The following is a 9,606-nucleotide window of genomic DNA, read 5'->3' on the forward strand; positions in this document are numbered from 1 at the left end:
ATAAAATAATTTTCCTTTTCTCCCAGACTATTAACACAATAGGGGTTCTGTGTTTGAATAGAATGACTGAATTTTCAGGGATACAGGGAGAATGCCAGGATAAGATCCATAATATCAGACACATTAGTAGTAATTGCTGAGCTCATTCACAAAATAGTGCCATAGCAGAACAAATTTCTACCCCGTACATGTTTACCCACATTCTGATAGCTGCTAGACTTCACATTTCTGAAAAATAAAAAATAATTTATATTTTTTTATTTGGTCGGTTATAAAAAAATAAATAGAAGGTTATAAAGAGGAATCAATAGAATCTGACAGCAATCACAGGGTGAACACATCAGACATGACAGTGATTAAAATGTTCACTGTGTTTAGCACACAATTCAACTATAGATAACTTATCCCTTGGCACAGAGCAAGAGAGTTTCCCAAACATATTGTTGTTGTCATGTCTGAGGAAACAGAGAAAGAAAATCTGTTTTTAACTAGAGTATGCATTTTCTTGACATTGCATTCATTTCAATTTTCAAGAGCATCAGAAAAGTAACTGGCCCATGGTAATTTATAACAAAAAATGAAATATAACATTTATTCTGAAATCCTTACCTGTATTAAGCTGTTCCCCCCTAAAAAAAAGAGATAATAGACACAAAAAGTGTGCAAAGACACAAAAAAGTATTTAAGCTGTTGAGAATGCTCAAAGAATAGAATAGAATAGAACAGAATAGAATAGAATAGGTCCCCTCCCTCCTTCCAGCCCTTGTCCTTCCATCGTCTTATGGTGGAGTCTGGCCTACCCTGAGCCTGCTGCTTCTGTGTCCTCCCCTACTAGGGAGCCTTTCTTGTGGCCGGGCCAGAAGCAGAGCAAAGACAATGAGGACAGAATATGTGTGTGCTATGCATAATAATAATATAATTTATTGTCATTTTAAGTATATACACAGTATACCATACAACGAAATTCACAGAGGGGAAGGATGCAGGGGAGACTTGAGTGATGGGGAGGGAGGATCTGTGAACCACCTGAAGTCCCTTCAGTAGGAGAAAGGTAGCATAGAAATACAGTACATAAATACGAATAAATTTGGTGGGATGGTGGGCACCTTATTTTATTTCTCTGTGTCTGTAGACTGGGGTTTATATTTAGCCAGTTGACACAACAATGAGTCTGTTGTTTCCCCCTTTCTGGCTCCACAATGACTACCCTGTGAGGCTGGTCAGGCTGAGATATGTATTTAAGGCTGGTTGTGTGATACCCAGTGTGGTGTAGTAGACAGACTAATGGAGATCTTGATTAAATTCCCTGGCTCTGCTATTGAAGCAAATGGGTGTGGAACTGGTAAAATCACTCCTTAAGTATCTCACTTTCCTTGAAAGCCCTACTAGGGTGACAACAAGTCAGTTCTGACATGATGGCACACAAGAACAACAATCGGACTGCACAGCTCTGCCTGCATAATGAAAGTAGTGTCACCATCCACAGCAGATTGCTGCTTATCAGAGTTTGGTTTTTTATATAAGGTTGTGGTTGACTTGTATCATTGCACACATTGTAGACACCCCAGAATGAAATTATGCAACCTGCTGTAGCCAGTGACATGTCTTCTATTGCATAGTTGCAGCTATGCAAAAAGATATTGGCCTAAACATTTGTGAAAGAATTTCCTTCCTCCACAGTGGAAACTGGTAAATGCATTAATGGATGGCTGAGATTTATCTCTTGTGTAGGGCTGTAAAGATCAAACTACAAAGAATGATTTAATTGTTTAAGATGTACCCATGTCTAACTATTCAGTGTTGATAAAAGCAATTCAACAGTTTACTTGTCACTGCTGTTATGTCCATCCTCATGAACACCAACCCCCAGATGACAGCTAAAATAGAGGAAAAGATTTCTGCACACATCTCAAGCTCTAAATATTAAACCAGACCTTAGGCTAGGCTAAACATACAAAGAACAAAAACAGCACATCTTGCTGTATGGATGAATGCCAAAGAATATCTCCACCAGGACAAGACTCTAGCTGGACTATCTGGAATTCCCTTAATAGACTTTGAAGCAAAGTAGGAAGATCAAAGAATAATAAAGTAAAATAGAATGCAAGACATAGTTTCTGTGACTTTGGAGTAATTCAGTTAATGCAGCACTTATGGGCATGCAATTTAAGCCCCACCACGTGTACAAAAGAAGATCTAGCAAATGACCATGATAATGCTATTGAAGTAGCCTGCTTCTGGTCTGAACATGCTAATTTGCTTTTAATTTTTCCTATATTTCATATATGTCCATAATTTTAAATTGTGCAGTGCTCTGATACAAATAAGGAAAAGAAAGAAAGCTGATATAGTTGTTGCTGATTTTACTTAAAGTATATATATGTACTGTTCTTTATCAAATAGATTATGGAGCAGAAAGGATAAATAAATTATCTACAACATAAAACATTCAGATGTGCCATACAACTGTAACATTGACAATAATATGAGGTAACAGCCAAAACGTAAAGCAAAGTGAAAGCATGTTCCTCTAGTAATGGCTCAAAAGAATAGAAAGTTACAAGTAAATGCACTCTTATGTCTTAAATATTAATTGGTCTAAACCCCCACTGCATTTTCTGACAGTTCATATCAAAAGCAATATATTAGATACTAAGTCTAAAACACAGGACATTATTATTATTATTGAAATAAAAATCTGTAAGTAGCCCTTCAAGTGTTTGCTCAGAAAATAATCCTATTGAGTTTCTTGAGGCTTGCTCATAGTAAGTACCCATAGGCTGAATTCCTGTTCCACAGTTACACAAATGGCATAACCTTTGGACCTGATGTGCAACAGATAATGTCTGTGGAGATTTCTTAATTTACAACAATTCACCTCCAAAGATTACATTGTGTAACAGGATTTTAATCTATCCAGCATCAGACATAGGATTCTAGCTTTAATGAGAATTTGGAGATTGTATGGGAGGGCATTGAAATGTCCTTGAGGGATATTGGACAAAGAAAAAAGGCAAAATTTAAATCTAAAGATTTGAATAATATGATATGTTATTACTAGGTTGTTCGTATGATGCTCTCCAGAAAATAATGCACTTTGAACAGAGGGATTATTGACCATTTTGTTGTGGATCTATACTGCTTGTAGGATTCTTTGGATGAAAGCCTGATCCAGAAAGGTACTTCTGATGCTTCTTAAGACTGTGTATCCAAGACAATAATAATTGTGTGCCCTTAAGCTTATTTGAACTAATGATTACCCTTTTCAGCATTTTCTAGATATAAAAAACTCAGAATTGGTTTACCAGTCCCTCCTTCTTGTGGTGCTCTGGGACTGTGCAGCTACTCAAGTTTGCACAGATAATAAGACACCTAACCATATCAGCTATGCACACTCTGGATAATCCTGGCTGGCCCCTGGAGATTCAATCTTCCAGATCGTTATTCTACAACCAAATATTCCAACCCACTCAACTGCACCGGCCCTACCTCTAAGATTCTGGCCACATTTTATCTATGTCTTAAATTAAAGATGATAGCTGTCTGGATATCTCAGTGATTCAGGTATTGAGCTGTGGAGTCAGAGGTTGGGAGCTTGAATCCCCACTCTACCTCCACTGAGTAGAGCCAACCTGTGTTGCCTTGGGCAAGCTGCCCAGCCCCAGGGTGCCCCCAGAAGAAGGGAAGGGTAAACCTCTTCTAAGTATTTTTCCCTGAAAACCCTGAAAATAGTTATGACAAATCACAAGTGACTGAATGGCACATCATCATCATTATCTGCCAACTCTCAATGTGCTTTACTGCACACAACTATAATACAATAAAATACGACCTAAAACAATAGCATCAAAATGATGTATAAAATTAACAGGTAAAACCCCAAGGAACAATAGAAACAGCACCCACTGAATTGATCAACCATAACAAAAAGGCGAAGACAAACCAACATCCTAAAATGTTGTCTAAATGATTGAGGGGAGGGTGTCATTCCCTGCCAGTGTAGAGGTGGTTTTGTGGAAGGGAGTTTCAGAGCCTAGGAGAAAGCACTAAGAAGTTTCTTTCACATATTCTCATCAAAGCAATTCAATTATCTTCTTAGGCTTCTAAAATTATTTTTTGAAGTTTCTATACCTGTGTCCCACTTATGTAAATGAAAATTATTCTCAAGTTTATGTTTGGGGAATTGCACACTAATAAGAGACTACCAGAAGAGAAATACTTGAGATATGGCGTAATACATATATCAACTGACATCCTTCTGGATCAAATGGACTATGTGTTTCACAATCCCATGCAGAGTATGGCGCTATGGAAGTTATAGTCCACCCCGTTTTGAGGTCATCATTTTCTGAAACAACTGATGCATGTTTAAATTCATTGATCTAGTAAAAGACAGCATTTCATCAGTTTGTTAAACATTCTGTGTAATTGACTACAGACATCATTTATACACAGCCAAGAAAGAATAACAATTTGACATGTATTTCTTTAATTAGTGGTAATCTGTGATTTATCAGTATGTCTATGTCACTAAAGCTAATTACTTATGGTATAGGGTTCAAAACAGCATCAGAGTTTTCTATTATTGGGTAATGGATCAGCATTACTTCCTTTCAGTCATCAATCAAAGGATCATTCAAACAAAGGATTATTCAGTAATATTAACATCCTATATTCAGCACCATGGACAGCATCATTGTCTACTTCTCAGGCAGTCTGGAACAGTTAACCGTTAACATTGGACATTACTTCTTTGCCTTCTCTTGCATCAAAGCAGTGAGTGAGTTATTAGGCTGCATTCTCCGAGGGTCTGTGATATGCCAACAATGAATTGGGCTGCCATGGAAGAACAGACAGCCCTTGCCAAAACTCTAAACTAACTGCCTATACAGGACTTTTGAAACTACACTAGGGACTTCTGGTGCCAGCTCTGTTCTAATCTACTAGTCTATTTTGAATGGCTTATATGCCATAAGAGACTCTCCCAAAGGTTCTCATTCTCCATCTTCCAATTAGAGGAGTTGTTATAAAGAGACATGTCTCCCTTGAAGCAACGACTAATTACATCAGTTCTGCCACATGTTGTTCAGATCCATCATTATCACATCCTCCCAGTAGTAATTAACAGAAGATTGTATTTTTGCACAAAGATCAGCCAATTCATGTAGAATTCCTACCATCATCAAGATTATGACAGCAAAAAGAATTAGAATGAAAATGTAGATCAGTAGCTTCCTCACATGATGTCTCTCTCTTGCGAGTTTTTTAGGTTGTAATTGGTTGGTTGACATAAGGGCTGGTTTAGTCAACATTTAATACATTCTGTGGACCAGACAAATCTTTTTGTTTTGTTTCTGCATATGTTAAAATGTACCGTGTGGATGACAGCACTGCACTAAGAACATCTCTCTAATTGCACAGTGTGTAGAACTGCAGCCAGAACAGAACACTGCTTTTTTTAAAAAAGGAGGTAGGAAAATGCTTAAAATCTGAAGAGTTGTGGAAGTACTAAAGATCTAGTAAATGAAAACTTATGGAGATCTCATTCATCAAGTTTGTTGAAGTTTCAGTGATCACAGAATACCAGGTGTATCACGGGGTGGGGAGACAGAAAGTGGAACTAGTGAGGTGAAATAGAATACAGGTGGAACTCTGGGCAGGAGGACTCCCACTTACAGATCTCTCCTAATCATGTACTTATTATAAAGTGTTTAAGTCTTTTCTTCTTCCTGATGTTAATCTCTGAAACAGACAACAAAAAAGGGGGACAATCACCACCACCACCACCACACAGGTTGTATTTTTGAAAGACTTTCCATGAATGAGTGAGACACATTAATGCATATTTAAAATAAGACAATTGCTACAGGATTGTATATTTTTAATGCCAGAGTTGCAGACTTATTTGGAAATTGGCTCAAACATTATCTTCCAATTGACTTTTCCATTTATTTATTACAGGAATTCCTTGATTAGTTATAAATGAATGGACAGCAGAGGAAACTGCTAGCTTTCACACATGAGAAAATCATTTTAAGACGCCTTCCATATTAAGTTGAACATCTCCATTCTTAATTAGTTATGCACCATAATTTGCTGGGTTGCCCAACCCAGTCCTAAGGAAAATTGGTGATGTGAAGGTCAGGTTTTATGGCACAGATCATAACTTACTGAAGAGGTTTAGCAGCCAAAGCTCATTATATTGCATGTAGTTGCCATGCCCTTTAAAAAGGCTATTGTGAAAAGACTTTCCTTTTTCAAAAAAGGAGCTTATGTTACATCTTGGCAAACTTGAGAGTGCTTGAACTGGAGCAAAAGAATGAAACAAAATATTTTACACAGAGCTCAGCCTCATGGGGAAACAAATTCTTCTTGTTCATTGAGACTTTACTGCAATCTGCCATGTATTGGACAAAAAACATGCTGGGTAGTGATGATGATGGTGAATTCTGTGGCAAAACTGTAATGAACATATATCATGGTTCATTTACTATCTACTATTCCATGGAGTTGGGCTTGGTTAGGAAGCTCACTTAAACAAACCTCTTCAAGACATCTGATAATTCAAGATGTCACTATAGCTCTGCAATAAATTCTTTTCTCTTCAGTGTTCAAGTGTGAGTGCAAATGCTTTTGCAGCCAAACGAGCACCACAAGATGAATACTGTATCTGTAGACCCAGGGAGAGGGGGAGAATCCTAAAGTATTCTCCCCTCCAAATATCTTTGGGCTAAATCCAGTTATCCCTGCCTTAAAAGTCCAATTAAGTCAATAGATCTATTCTAGGTGGGATGAACAGTTGAATTTTGTGCATTTGGTTTTACATGAATTATTTAATTTTATTTTAACTCCATCAATGGAAGGAAGAGCCCAGAAAGAGAGCTGAGTACACAAACTGCAAAGTGATTGTTGTTAGAAGTGGAGCTGCTGGTGGTGGTGGTGAATTAGGTAAGAGGCAGAATGAAACAGAGTATCACGGTGGAGACCATAGGCTGACTAGCTAGAAGAGAAATAGTCCCATTATTCAGCTGTTCCCTTCTTGGATATGTTCTCCACACTTAAAGAGGAGCAGGTGGGCCACCCCTACCCTAGATATCACTTTCTACATGTGGAAAGCAAGAAATCTTCAGAGCAGACATTCCTGTTTCCTTGTTGGTGATCAGATTCATAGAGCCTACCCCAGCATGAATATCTGACTTGTTGATTTCCTCATATAGAAAGTGATAGTAGAGAGAGGAAGGGATAAATATCTCCCTCTAAGCGTGATGAGGATGTCTGGGTAGGGAATAATAGAATACTGCCCCATTTTGTTGTAGGACCTACTTATATATCAAATTTGAACAATGGACTTGTTCTACATCCATACAATTAGTTCCATACTTCTCTAATATTATCACTGTTTTGCAGGGTAGAAGTCCTGTTTTGAAATTTAGGAGAGGTTAATGGGTTATTCAAAAGAAATATGCTACATCTTCCACTTGGCATGGCTGTATACCTGCAACAATAATTCTTTGGAACCTGGTCACCATACAGTTTCAATCATAGAATTTTAAGACATTCGGTAGACATGCATGTGTGGAACCAAAATGGTTCTAGTGGTTAGAGTATTGAATCAGGATTTGAAAAACGCAAGTTCTCATCTCTGCTATCCCATGAAACTCACTGGGTGGCTTTGGGCTAATTACAAGTTCTTTTAGTCTGATCCATCTCACAGGTTTATTGTGAGGATAAAGTGAAGGAGGAAACACCAAAAGGATTCTGGACATTCACACACAGGCAGAAGCTTCTGTCTACATGCAATGACTTACTTGTATTTTCTCATCTTCATTTGTACGTGCAAACAGTGTACATACTAGGGATATGCTATTTGGATCTTTTGGACTCCAGCTACCAGAATTTTATAAGAATTCCCCAGGTAAAATTCTGGGAGCGCTAAACCACTAACCCACACTTAAGAAATATTTACATTTTCTTCACCAGGAGCAGAGTCTTGGCCAGAGACTCCATAACTGTCTCTGGCCTTTCTTACTGTAGTTAAACGTACAGAAAAGGAAATTGCTGCAGTGCTTCCTGGGCTTTGTAGTTCTTTGGGAGCACGCTCTATAGAGCCTAAATGACAGTGAAATTACAATTTCCAGAAAGCATCACAGCAGCTTTCTTTTCTATACATTAACAACAGGAAGGCAGCCATAGAGCAACTGAGCTAGACTCTGATGCAGGTGAGTGAAATGTAGCTGTCTTTAGGTGGGGGTTTGTGGGCTGGAACTCCTAAAATTCTGCCTGAGGAATTCTTGGAGAATTATGGGAGTTGGAGTCCAAAAAATAGCACATCTCTAGTTCTTACAGTGAATGGCTCACAGCTGCAGAAAGGAAGCTGCAGATGATATACAATTTTATTGCCAGTCACAGTACTGGAGAGGGCTGTAATTTGTGCAAATAACACAGCTGTGCCTGCTGTTTCTTAGCAAGCTCTGATTCAAAACTCAGATTAAAAACTATAGTTGCCTTGAATGGAACAAGCAGGCAGTGTTGGTAAAAACCAACTCTGCCAGCATCATTCTATCCAGAGTTTGGAAGAGTGACTTTTTTCTAATTCCAAATAGGCAACCATGTTAATCTGTTTCAGCACATATAAAAACAACAACAACAACAAAGTAAAAACAGAAATACTGTGGCAGCTTTATTTCTATGTGAGCTTTTGTGAAATACAGTGCATATTCTCAGACATATATAATTAAATTTTAGCCATTGGTTTATATATAGTATACATTGTGGAGATCAAGACCCTGGAATGGCAGACAATGGTCCAGAAAATGTCCTTTAAAATGACTATTACATCATCAACACAAGTCATAAATTCTGAGAATAGTCAGTATATACTGGAAATACCCTGGACATGCCTACAATGACTGCCTGTCTATCAGATCAGCATATGCGAAGTGCAAAGATGTAGAATCAGGAAGCAGCCTTTGCTTGTTTTCTGAATCACCTTTTGGTCCGGAGGCAGTCAATAACTTTGTCCATGGACAAAATTGTTTAAAAAATGCTTATTAATCTCTCTCTATCATTCTGAGTGAAGCATCCTTGGTCAATATTTAAGCCTTTAGGCACACTCTGGAATTTGTACACATAACTTACTTAACTATCTCCCTCTCCAGTCTCTAATGTTGTCAGAATAGATGCGGGGACGCAGCGGGCATCTAGGTTTGTAACAGGGTCCTGCTCCTGTCTCTATGGCTATATCTTGTGGCTTTTCCCGTGAATAGTTATTTAAAGTTGTCAGTATGCTGGTCTTTTTTTCTATGCTACTGTCTATCTTCATTATCCTCCTCTGGACCCATTTCAGTTTGTCGGTCAATAATAGCAGTTGACAGACATACATCTCCATTAATTTGTCTAATCCTTTCTAAAGCTATCTACGCTTGTGCCCTATCTTGAGATTGTAATGAATCTAATTGCAGTGTGTGGGGAAAAAAAAACCTTCTCCTGCCCCTCAAACACACAAAAATAATATACAGTGGTGCCTCGCATAACGTTTGCTTCGTTTAACGTTTTTTTCGCTTAACGTTTATTTTTTCAGAGTCAGATTGTGCTTCGTATAACGTT

This window comes from Pogona vitticeps, chromosome 3 (assembly GCF_051106095.1).
Source record: "Pogona vitticeps strain Pit_001003342236 chromosome 3, PviZW2.1, whole genome shotgun sequence".
Classification (NCBI taxonomy): Eukaryota; Metazoa; Chordata; class Lepidosauria; order Squamata; family Agamidae; genus Pogona; species Pogona vitticeps.